Below are 13,585 nucleotides of genomic sequence, written 5' to 3'. Positions count from 1 at the left end.
TCTATGTATAGCACAAAAGTGATGTGATTGATTACTAATGCCTGCCACAGGACTGGGAAGGGAAAGTGGAAGGATGAGTACTCTGTCTTGCATCCTCACTTAGATTCATCCATCCTACATGTGACTGGGTATTAATGACTGGTAGGGTCAGCGGACCATCAGGAGTGTTCCAAAGTCACTTATAACCTGTCATTGAACCCCAGTTAGCTCTTTTTACTTTATATTTTGTTTGTTTTTTAAAAAATACATGTTTCTCTAAGTATCGTATCTATGCATGGTATGGCAGATAGCCCTCCACATTCACTCAAATGTCCTTTTAGTATGCCTTCCGGTACAGCAGAGGCTAGAAAGCTAAAACCACGTTTATAACTCTCCCTTATGGCTGAGGGTTCTGGTTGTAGTGTAGGTTTTACCAATCAGGTGCAGCTGATTGATGCAGAACTCTGCCAAACATCTCTTGGGTGGAGAGAGATTGTGATGGAGTACCAGGGGTCTTTGGTCAGCGGTCTAATCCTTTGGCAAGTTCCTTCCATTGGAAGGTGAAGCTTTCTGGAGATAGTTGCAGAGGCAGCATGCTTCTGGAGTTGGGAGTTGTTTCTGGCAAGTCAGGTCTTCAATCCATCCATATTTAGGATTTTGTAAGATACCCTAATACTTGGAAATGACTATCTTTCAGTTTAAATTGGCTAAAGTGTGTCCTGTTGTATACAATCAACTTTAACCTGATACAAGAAGTCTTATCAGGATCAAAATGTAGTAGAAAAAGCACTGGAATTGGAATCAAAAGATTTCAGCCCAAATGACAACTCACACTGATTTGTAGGAGCTTGGGTAAGCCACTTACCCCTCCATCTGTAAAATGAGAAGACTTATTTAACATGTAGGAGTTAATTAATGAGCTTTAAAACTCATGAGAAATTTATAAACATTCTTTTTTTTTTTTTGAGACAGGGTCTTGCTCTGTTGCCCAGGCTGGAGTGCCGTGGTGCGATCTCCATAAATATTCTTTATAAACTGTCAAATGATCAGAAAATGTTATGTATTTTCCCCTTTTCTTACCATAGAGCAGGAGTGAATTATTTTTCTTCCTTGGCTTCCTCCTGCCCCTCATCCTTAATTCTCAGTGAGTCCATTCCACAACAGATCCTCTCAGCTACACTGGTGGCAACAGGTGTATCCCCCCAGCGTGCCCTTACACAGTAACTGTCTTTGTCACCATCCTCCCTATTCCTCCAAGCAACATTGGTGATAGCATTCCTTTGAAAATATTTGATTCTCATTTCTGAAAGAAATCAGGAGTCACATAAAGGGCTATGAGTCCCATAGGTGCATATCTGAAAGGGACCCACACAATTGAGTGTGGTGTTGGAGGGGGCAGCTCTCTGTGAGACCAAAGATTACATTTCTAGACTAAGAAAACTCTTTCTAGTCTGATGCTGGGAGTGAATGACCTTATGTAGGTTGAGGGAAAAAAGTCCAATCCTTATTGCACAGTTATATTTACCATTTAATTAATGGGAAAAACGTCCTCCCCCTTAAAAAAATCAATAATAAAATGAAATATTAAAGATAGAACAATCAGATTGTAGGCATGATGAAATCATCAATAGCCACAGAGTTGAAGGTGACCTCAGAGGTAGTTTAATCTAATATCCCACTCAATAAAGAAATCTCATATCACCCTTAAGAGGGCTGATCTTTCACTAAACATTCCAGAAAAGGGAGCTGGGGGAAATCACTACTTCATTAGAAAATTCTAGTTCAACTCAACATTTTCCAAAGCATGCTCCAGTTTGGAAAGTGGTCATTTGCAGAAAAGGTTCTGAGGTCAAATACATTGGGGAAATACTTTACAAAATTGTATCCTTTTGAAGAGCTGTTGTATAAATGAACATAATAAGAGTTCTGAAAAAGCATGGTGGGGGGAATTTTTCTATTTTGTTTAACCCAGAATTTCCCAAGCGTTTGGTCGTGTAACATTTTTTCCCCTCTTCACAGAAGTGCTCTGAAGATATATTTGGGAAAATACTGCAATAATTATAAAGCTCTTAATAATGAATGAAATTTTGTTTTTGTTTCTTTCCTCACACTTATACCAATTAGACTTAATTATAACCTGACATCTCAGAGAAGAATGACTAATCTCCATTTTTCATAAAAGTTGCTGTCTGGACTGGGTGTGGGGGAGAGGTACAGGGTATGGGTAGAAAGAAAGGCGGTCATGAGGAATGGAGGAAAAAGAGCCTCTCAATTTGTCTTTCTGTCAGGCTTGTGACACCTGATATTCTGTCCTGATTTCTTCTTCACTTTGCTCATAGGGTGAGCTTTCTAATCTGATCAAGCTGCTCTCCTCAAAATGTCAGTGGTCCCTATTATGGAATGGATAAATCCCTGCTTCCTTGGCACAGTATATAAGGTGCTGTGGGATCTTGTCCTTTCTTCTTGCATTTTCTTTGTGAGGGGTGGGGTGGTGTTAAAATTTTTTCACCTCATTTCACTTGCACTTGCCTACAGCAATAGTGAATTATTTATTTGCAGTTCTTGGATCCGAAGCACCTTTCACAACTTCCAGGACTTACAGAGGCTGGTTCCTGTGCTGAAAGTGTATCTTTTCATCCTCCATCCCTGAGATAGCTCAGCTGAGTGTGGAGTGATGAGTAAGAGTTGGGTGTGTTTTTGTGTCTGAGGCTTCATGCCACGGGGGTGGACGTCACTGCACCGACAAGCCAATAAATGCAAGTTGTAAACGAGGATTAACTTATAATCCCATGTGGCGAGAGAATAAATTGACAGGCAGGTAGAAGCGAAGATGATTGGAAAGCTAGAAAGTTTCTAGATCATGAAGGATGTCCTAAGCCATGATGCCATTTGTTTTCTCACTGATTACAAATATAATACATAGGTAGGCAATATCCCAACATCAGCAAAATATAATATCGAAATAAATTCTACCAAATCCAACTCCAGAATAACTATTGTCAACATTCAGCTCCCATTCCTCCAGTTACTTTCTGTATATACTATAATGTTATCACGATGGGATTATATTACATAATCCCATTGTTCTTCAGCTTTCTTTTTGAATTAAGTAATAATTCTTGAGTGTCTTTCTGCTTTAGAACACATGGTTCTACTTTTTGAATAACTGCCTGGTGTTCCATGATGTGAATGTACTGAAGTGTATTTAACCACTTCCACACTGATAAATATTAGTCTGGCTTCCAAGTTTTGCAGTTACAAATAATATTGTAAAGAAGATTTAAAAATGTGTGTTTTGGGGGGTAGTTGTGGGAATACAAATAAATTAAAATATGAACTTGTTAAAAGGAAAAACCACATTGCTCTTCAAGAAGATTATCAATTTGTCTTCCTATCAATAGTATGTGAATACTAATTTCTCCAGAATACTATCAATCTTTTAAGAATATTTGCTGATATAAAGACAAAACTCACATTCAGTTATAATGTTGCTTAATATAGTATGAATGATTGTTTTTTCAAATATTTATTCACCATAATTATTTAAAAATATTCTATTTATGTACTGTGTACCATTTTCAATTTAAATATTTTCCTATTATTTACAAGGGCTCCTATAGATTATAGATACTAATTATTTGCTTGTTAAACTTGTTGTAAATATTTACTTCCAGTCTGTACTTTCGCCTTTTAGCTTTGCTTATAGTGTCTTCTACCACATAGAATTCTAGTTATATAGTGAAATCTCTCTCTCTCTCTCTCTCTCTCCATATATATATGCATTTTAATGACTTTTGGGTTTTATGTTTTGTTGAAAGAGTGTTTCCACATCTCACAATATAAAATATTCTATATTTTCTTGTAGTCATTTATTTTTATGCTTAAGTTTTTTTGTCAATTTGGAATAAAATCTTGTATATGATATGAGATGGGGATTTAGTGATATTTATTTACTTGTTTTTCCATTGGATTATTTTTTCCTATCCCACTGTCTTGGAGATATTTACTTTTTCATATACGAAATCCCCATATATCTGTAGCTCTGTTTGTAGGGTTTAATTTTGTTCTGTTGAGCTTTTATCTATTCCTATTCCAATTCCACAATGTTTAATTACCAGAGCTTTGGAGTGTGTTTTCACATCTGAGATGACAAGTCCTTTTTTATTCATCTTGGTAGAATTTTTTGTCCGTTCTTGTGCATTCTACTGAATAGAAAAAGGTTTAGCCTAAAACCCAAAGCTAACGGTAGCTTAAACTGGATAAAAGTGTATTTCTCTATCATGCACACACAACCTGGTCCAGAGGGACTATGGTGGGTCCATGACTAAGAGGATACAGAATTTTCTACCCTGTTGCTTCACCATTTTCAACATTCTTGGCTCCTATTTCATAGTCTGAAATGATTGCTCAGCCTGTAGCCGTAACACCTGGAGGAAATGAGTGGGGATGAAAAGGCAAATGGAGCACCTTTTAAGGGGCTGTCTGTTATGGGGCTTTCCTGGTAGCTGTCACACAATATCAGTAACTATAGCTCATTGGTAGAACTTGGTCCCAAGACTACACCTAACAGTTACAAAGTCTGGAAATATGTTCTCTCTAATTGGTCAGGAGCCCAGCCTAAGTCTGGAAGTTTTTATGTCTAAGAGAGTTTGAAGAACACATAGTGGGTTAGGAAACTAGCAGTCTGGACAACATCTTCCATCCTACTGGGGTTTTGATGGAACTACATTAAGTTTATAGATGAATTTGAGGACAATATTGTTATAATATCAGATCTCTCTACTCTCAAGGAGTATGGCTTGAGTCTTTTTTTTTTATTTTTTTATTGCATTTTAGGTTTTGGGGTACATGTGAAAAACATGCAAGGTTGTTGCATAGGTGCATACGTGGCAGTATGATTTGCTGCCTCCCTCCCCTTCACCTATATCTGGCATTTCTCCCCATGCTATCCCTCCCCAACTCCCCACCCCCCCGCTGTCCCCCCTCCCCCCCAACAGACCCCCGTGTATAGTGCTCCCCTCCCTGTGTCCATGTGTTCTCCTTGTTCAACACCCACCTATGAGTGAGAACATGTGGTGTTTGATTTTGTGTTCTTGTGTCAGTTTGCTGAGAATGATGGTTTCCAGGTTCATCCATGTCCCTACAAAGGACGTGAACTCCTCGTTTTTAATGGCTGCATAATATTCCATGGTGTATATGTGCCACATTTTTCCTGTCCAGTCTATCATCGATGGGCATTTGGGCTGGTTCCAGGTCTTTGCTATTGTAAACTGTGCTGCAATGAACATTCGTGTGCATGTGTCCTTATAGTAGAACGATTTATAATCCTTTGGATATATGCCCAGTAATGGGATTGCTGGGTCAAATGGAATTTCTATTTCTAGGTCCTTGAGGAATCGCCACACTGTTTTCCACAGTGGTTGAACTAATTTACACTCCCACCAACAGTGTAAAAGTGTTCCTATTTCTCCACATCCTCTCCAGCATCTGTTTTCTCCAGATTTTTTAATGATCGCCATTCTAACTGGCGTGAGATGGTATCTCAATGTAGTTTTGATTTGCATTTCTCTAATGACCAGTGATGATGAGCATTTTTTCATATGTTTGTTGGCCTCATGTATGTCTTCTTTTGTAAAGTATCTGTTCATATCCTTCGCCCATTTTTGAATGGGCTTGTTTGTTTTTTTCTTGTAAATCTTTTTTAGCTCGTTGTAAATTCTGGATATCAGCCCTTTGTCAGATGGGTAGGCTGCAAAAATTTTTTCCCATTCTGTTGGTTGCCGATTCACTCTATTGACTGTTTCTTTTGCCGTGCAGAAGCTGTGGAGTTTGATTAGGTCTCATTTGTCTATTTTGGCTTTTGTTGCCAATGCTGTTTTGGTCATAAAGTCCTTGCCTATGCCTATGTCCTGAATGGTTTTGCCTAGGTTTCCTTCTAGTGTTTTTATGGTGTTACGTCTTATGTTTAAGTCTTTAATCCATCTGGAGTCAATTTTAGTGTAAGGTGTCAGGAAGGGGTCAAGTTTCTGCTTTCTGTATATGGCTAGCCAGTTTTCCCAACACCACTTATTGAACAGGGAGTCCTTTCCCCATTGCTTGTTTTTTTCAGGTTTGTCAAAGATCGGGTGGTTGTAGATATGTTGTGTTGCCTCCGATGCCTCTGTTCTGTTCCATTGGTCTATATCTCTGTTTTGGTACCAGTACCATGCTGTTTTGATTACTGTAGCCTTGTAGTAGAGTTTGATGTCCAGTAGTGTGATGCCTCCCGCTTTGTTCTTTTTGCTTAGAATTGACTTGGCTATGCGGGCTCTCTTTTGGTTCCATATGAAGTTTAAGGTGGTTTTTTCCAGTTCTGTGAGGAAGGTCATTGGTAGCTTGATGGGGATAGCATTGAATCTGTAAATTACTTTGGGCAGTATGGCCATTTTCACGATATTAATTCTTCCTAACCATGAACATGGAATGTTTCTCCATCTGTTTGTGTCCTCTCTTGAGTCTTTTTTTTTAAGCAAAGTTTTGTGTTTTTATTTTCTCATACACATCAGACACATTTGTTTTAAACTTTATTTCTAGATATTTATTTTACTAATATGAATGGTACCTCCCTTTCATTGTTTTTTCTATCTGGCTATTACTTCTATGTAAGAAAATTATCAATTTCTATATATTATGCTTTTCACTGGCCAAATTGTCACTCTTTTTATTAGTTATAATAGTTCTTCCGTTGATTCCATTTTCTTGATATATAATTATGATACTTTGAAAGTCATGGTAACTTTTTCTTGCTAATATTCACAATTATTCTTTTTTCATCTTGTGAGGGTTAGGTTTTTTCCATATCAACACTGAAGCAAGGAAGTGACAAGGTCAGATTTACAATTTAGATATACCATTCTAGCTAACTGGAGAATAGATTTAAGGGGACATAATGAAGGCAGGACACAAATTAGGAGATTATTAAAGTAGTGTGGGTAAACAGACAATGAAGTCTTAAATTGACTCTATGGAAGTACGGATAGTGAGCAAGAAAAATTTTAAAGAAATATTTGGGAGGTAAGTCAGCAGGACTTTGATAGCTGATTAAATTATGTTGGTGAGAGGGAAGCATCTTCTTGAAGGGATTATTTACATGGCTTAATGGAAGGAAGATTGTTGTTGGGGCCAAGACCCTGACTCCTTGATTGATCTGCCACCTTGTACCCCTATGTGGTTCTTGGAAGAGATAGGACAGAGGTTGGCTAGGAACAAGAACTTTATTTTGATAGATCTTCAGAATCAAATGTGCATTTAGAGTATTCTTATTCTTACAAGTGAGTTGTTGAAGTAAAGTGTGAATAAAGGCTCTTATCATCCAGAATCTTAACACATTTTGAATCTAAATTGTTGGATGTATGATCACATGGAGGCTAACATTATTCATGAGGATGACAAAATTCCAAAGTTCTCAATATGAAATGGCGGGTTGGTGATCCTGGCAACAGTAGAAGGCAGCAAGTTGTGGAGGGATAGAATGCAGTACAGCTGGCATGTATATCCTGGAAGAAAAAGTTTGGGAAAGATAGTGGAAAGAAAATGTATCAATGTTGCAGCTGAGAGACAGAAAAGTGTTCTGCGGAATATGAGGTATGGGAATTAAATGACAAGGTAATGAGAAAAGCTTGAGTGTGTAGGTGGATGTGGAGAAGACTCTTCACATGGTATGGGTGCTCTTAGGATATGAGAACCGATAGCTGGTGGAGGATGCCTAAGAATGAAGTGGGAGTCATGGGTTGTCTATCCTATCCTAGGCATATCTATACAATAGATACTATACTACATCTAAACTGAACTAGACTAGACTAGACTAGACTACGGGTTTGGCATGGGCAGCTGAGAGTCAAAGGGTAATAGAGGCTTCATGTTAGCAAAAAGCAGCCTTCATTGATGAGATGTGTTTTGGTATCCCAGATGGTTAGAGGGAAGGATTAGCTGGTCGTTGCAACACTATTTCAAATGGAATCATGGGCACCAGAGATAGCTGGGAGGCATAGAATGAGTTGGAGGAAGTAACCATTTGCAAGTATTCTCTCCATTTATTTGGGGAAGGGCTCGTGGAATCCAGAATTCTTATTTTGGTGGAGACAGGCATGGGAGAGGAGTATCAGGGTAGCTTCAGGTATTTTCAGGTCAGAAATTATTCTTAAAATTAGACTAAAGAGGGGCGAGTTTTGTGGGCATGAGTACTAAGCCATAGTACAGGAAGCCTCCCTACAAGTTGACGTCTATTTTGACTTATGCAACAGCTGGGATTAATAGAAGAGGAAGGTCCAGGAGGAAGAGGAAAAGGAGGAAGAAAAAGGAGGAGGAAAAGGAGCAGGAAGAGGAGGGGGAAGATGGGGGAAAGTCCAGTATTAGTCTACCTGTTTCTTCTTTCTCACTCTATGCCTGCCTCTAGCTGCCCACTTCAACATGTGGTTAGCTGTCCTGGATAAATGAGTAGAAAAGAGTTGTCTTAACTTTCCACATATTGGATTTTCACATTAAGTGCAAAGAAAATGCATATTATTATAAAACATTTAAAGCAATCCTTGGGTAGGAATTTTAATAACACCAATGTGATCAAGACTTGATATTCATTATTCTAAAAGTGGTGTGATAATTTAGGACCATGCCTGTCTCTTGCATGTTTGGTTAGTTTCATTTTCCAAATTAAGAGGTCACCAGAGTAGTTCTTGATCCATGTGACAAAGAGTAGGTCCTGATCAGTTGACAAAAATTGTAGAGTTATGGGGTTAGAAAAAATTACTTGAAAATAATATGAAGCCAACATAAACCTCAAAATAGAAGTTATGTGAGCAATTATTGAGAGAACTCAAGGCATGTTACCACTACCTCTTTTTTTTAACTTGTTACATTAAGTATCTTATGTTATAGACCTCATGATATAAGAGGAGATTTAAATAGTTGCTTTTTTGGGAAGCTGGAAAAACTGGTTGTAGTTTATGTCCTACATTTTTGTTGATTTTAGGCGAAAGTTACATGAAGTCAAATTCTAGACATAGGAGTACCCAAGTAAAATTTTCCTTGACAACATCGAATATTTTTTTGTTTTGTGAGGTAGGATTATTTCATTCAAGACCTTCTTACACTGGTTGATAGAAAGTCCTGGGTCATCTTTAGGATATACAGCTTGGATAAACCATACAATACATTTTCTCATGACCATCTCCTCCTCTATTCTGTATAAAGTAAAATTAGATTAAAATGAACATTAAGAGCACTTGTAGAGAAAAAAAGCAAAAACAAAAAACAAGGGCATATGATTAAAAACATGTGTGTGTGTGTGTGTGTGTGTGTGTTTGTGTATTTTTTTTTTTTTTTTTGAGGCAGAGTTTTGCTCTGTTGTCCAGACTGGAGTGCAATGGCATGATCTTGGCTCACTGCAACCTCCGCTTCCTGGGCTCAAGCTCTACCCCGACCTCAGCTTCCCAAGTAGCTGGGATTACAGGTGTGTGCCACCAAGCCTGGCCTAAAAACATTTTTGAAGAGAGAGAGGTAGTTTCCCTGGTGGAAGTAATGTGAATGTTGAAGTCATATGAATATGGCTTCAAATTTCAGCTCTGCTACCTTCTTGGGTGAACTTAGACAATATCTCTGAGTCTCAGTTCTCTCACTTGAAGAATGGGGATGATAAATATGTTTTTCACAGAACTATAAGGATTAAGTTTAGAAATATTGATAAATACTGTCAACTCCTATGAAACTTCTAATCACTCTGTAAATATCAGCTCAAATTCTGAGGAGTCTTCCCTGACTGCTCATGGGCAGCTCGGACACTACCTCCACTAAGCCCCCACCACGCTTTGTATATATGTCCAAGAAAGCAAGCCTTAATTGTATTATAATTGCATATTTTCCTATCAGCCTTCCTAAAATTGTATTATAATTGCATATTTTCCTATCAGCCTTCCTAAGTGTCTTGGGAAGAGGCCAGCGATTATGTGTTATTCAGGGTCGTATACCTAGTATCTAACACAGAGTCTCACGTTTGGAATATGATTAAAATTTTTTTTTTTTAGTAAATGAATGCATGAATGAGCACTTATTAGGATTTCTGGTACTTGGCAGGTGTTCAGTGAATATTAATTTTAACTCCCTTCTACTGTTTCTTTTTCTATCAGTGGGTATGTGATGCAAGGATGGGAAAGCAAGGAGGAGTGAGATGGAGACATGGTTTGGGATTAATTTATACATAAATATGAACACATTTTGGTTTTCCCATCCTCCCAACCTGCTTCCTTGGGTCACTGTGTATCTACCTGATGAAAAGAGGGGTGCTTTGTCACTCACAGTCCTGAAAATAGCTTTGACCTCACTTCAGTCTTGGAGTAAAATTCTCTTTCTAAGGAATATTCTCTCATTTCCTTAAGGTCAAATATTTGTAACAGGAGTCGAATACAATAAAATATAGTTCATTGATTTGTTAATACATTTTGTCCTAAGTTCTTGAATTTTTGAAATCTCTTAAGTCCCACATGCAAAAGAATATAGAAGAGCCTAGACTATCAGGGAAGAAGCATGTAGTAATATTTGGCAAGGGAATCAGGACTCATGCTGGCTTACATCCTAGACTTCCAAGTGCAACATTCATTTGATGACTTCTGTCATCAGGCCCAGACCCTACACTGATGTAAAACAGTTCCTTGGAATCCCATTTGTTGACCCAACCTTTGGGCCTTGCTATTTGTTAAAGCAAAAATAAAAGTGGTGCAAGTTGTTTCTCATGAGGTCAATGCGCTGGGTTCCTAATATTGAAAACAGCTGTGGTTTCTGTGAAAGTCTTCCTGCCAGTGCATCATCTCTAGAGGATTTCCCATATATCCGAGTATGCCAACACCCAAAATTGTCCGTTCCTTTCAGTTGAGCTGGTCTACTAAGAGCGAATGAATGTATTTCATTTCTATACATCTCTTATTGTGAAAGGCACAAGAACTTCCTCTGTAATATGTGGCTGTTAAATATTGTTTGGGCATGCTCCAATGAGGAATTTATACATCTTTCGGAATAAACTTCTTTCTACTCCCAGATTATACATAGAGCATAGGGTTTAGCTGTGCTTCAAAGCAGTGGAAAGGGTTGTGAGGATGCTGGGCTAGGAGATAGGAGAACAGAGTGTTAACTTTTTCTTTTCATTTAATAACCAACTGACTCTCAGCCAAGCTTTTTAACCCACTTCTGGATAATGCTTTTGTAACTGCCAATATTGAACAGATAACATTCAAAGAGAAAAGTTTCTCTTCCTCTAAGAACTATGTGTCACTCAGATATACAATCTAATTCCTAACACATTTAAAACTAGTGTGCAACATTTGGAAAATAGGGGAGACTCACTGAGATATTAGCATATTACTTGCCAAATCTGACATTATTTTAGGTAGAAAAATAACTTTATTTCTTTCTAAAGTCTTTGATAAAGTATTTCTGAAATAGCTGAGCATGGTAGCTAATGCCTATAATCCCTGCACTTTGGGAGGCTGAGGCAGGAGGATTGCTTGAGTCCAGGAGTTCGAGACCAGCCTGGGCAACATAGTGAGACCCTGTCTCTACCAAAAATAATTTTTTAGAAAATAAGAAAAAAATTTCTGAATAAAACATTCTGAAATATCAGTGACTAAGAATGATCATGACTAGAAATGTATAAAGACAACAAATATTGGTTTTAAATATTAGATGTCTCAAGTTTTTAAAGAACAATATCTTTTACCTTGCGGTGTCCCTCTGCTTGCATATTTTTAGATCATTTTAATAACAGTGCACATACTGTTTTGTATTCTGCCTTTGTTTTGGCAATAGGAGATAAAAGAACAAGTACTATAATCAAAAAGAATTCTTTTGTTGAATATAATTGTAACTAAAAACATCATTCATAAAGTCACACAACTTGGAGGAAAAACAAAGAAAACAGCGCCTTATTTGTGGAACCTGTCTTTTCTAAGCCACATCAGCAGAATATTCTACCCTCTTTGCACTTTCTCAATCTCCAGCTTGTTTGAAAGAAGCTTACATGTGTTTGCAGAGCTAGGTGCTTGGGAGCCCAGCAGCTTCAGCTATCTCATCGCCTATGCCATTTTCTTCTGCTGCTCCGCAGCTAACTTCCCAGGCTCTGTGTGCTGCAAAGGCTTCAGCTGACAGCAAGCCCTGGGCAGGTATTTCCCTCTGCTGTGGATTTCTCTCCCACTGATGGCGGTCTATCTCCTTGTGACCATGCTTTGTCAGGCCAAAGCTCCTCATGTGCCAGTATCCTCAATAAGCAACAGTTCATCTTTGTCTAAGTGAAGTAGACAGAATTGCTTCACTGACTGTGGTGTAACATGCTCTTGGGTGAGTCCTAAAGCGGTTTCAGGACTCTATCTTCCCTTTGTGTTTGTGAAAGCAGCTTTTTCACCTTTTGTTTATGGTGTGCTCTGCCATCTCCCAGTGATATTACATTGACGCTGGTAGTACGCTCGTACCTTAAGGGCCTATTATCAGTCCATGCCCAGGGAAGAACTCCATAAACACACTGTTGACTCTCAGCTGTGTGTACTTGTACCTTGGCAGTAGGAAGTTTAATTCTGTTGAATGTACTGAGTTTCAATCTTGGATAGAATAGTTGGCAAAGGCAGATCATGGCTTCTAACCTTTGGAGCTGGGTTAGGATATAAAATAAAGAGCATGGGGGAGGATGTGTCAGCAGATGCCTGCTTGTGAACTCAGATTTAGGAGTTTGCCAAGGACATAAATGCACGGTCAGAAATATTTCCCAGAGAGCTTCCAGGAGGTCTGGGGTGACAGGGTTCCTATAGGATGGGCTGTCCCTTTTGTCTTCCTTTCTGAAATAGTGCCATGGTTCTGACCTGAATACTTCAATTCAGACTCCTGAACTTGAAGAAGGTTTTGGATCCTCTGCCATTGGCAAAACTAGGCTGACAACAAGGGCAGAGATAGTTTTGCCCCTGCTGCCATTCTGTCTGTCCTACGTGTTTTTGAATTAAGGATCTAATAGGGTTGGTGTTTGTCAAGGTGTAACAGGAAGCCCGTATCTCCCAAATGGAGAGCAATTTTATGTTCATGATCCTTCAAGGCCTTGACAAATAAAATTAGGTATTATACACAAGCTAGCAGTTTCATACAATTTATGCCATTAATCATTTTACCGTTGATTTTTAAAAAATAACAGAGGCCCCAAGATCCCTGGGGCCATACTTTTAAATCAGACCCCTACAAGACAGAAGAATGCCATCTTTTCTTTACCTTCCTTAGTCCTAGATGCATATGATAATACTCATGTCTTAAAACAATCACTGAGGGGCCGGGCGCAGTGGCTCACTCCTGTAATCCCAGCACTTTGGGAGGCCCAGGCGGGTGGATCACGAGGTCAAGAGATCGAGACCATCCTGGTCAACATGGTGAAACCCCGTCTCTACTAAAAATACAAAAAATTAACTGGGCATGGTGGCGCGTGCCTGTAATCCCAGCTACTCAGGAGGCTGAGGCAGGAGAATTGCCTGAACCCAGGAGATGGAGGTTGCGGTGAGATGAGATCGCGCCATTGCACTCCAACCTGGGTAACAAGAGCGAAACTCCG

Source organism: Aotus nancymaae, unplaced genomic scaffold, assembly GCF_030222135.1.
Source record: "Aotus nancymaae isolate 86718 unplaced genomic scaffold, 86718_ANA_hifiasm-v0.15.2.pri h1tg000117l, whole genome shotgun sequence".
Classification (NCBI taxonomy): domain Eukaryota; kingdom Metazoa; phylum Chordata; class Mammalia; order Primates; family Aotidae; genus Aotus; species Aotus nancymaae.
Note: the sequence above shows the minus strand (reverse complement) of the source record.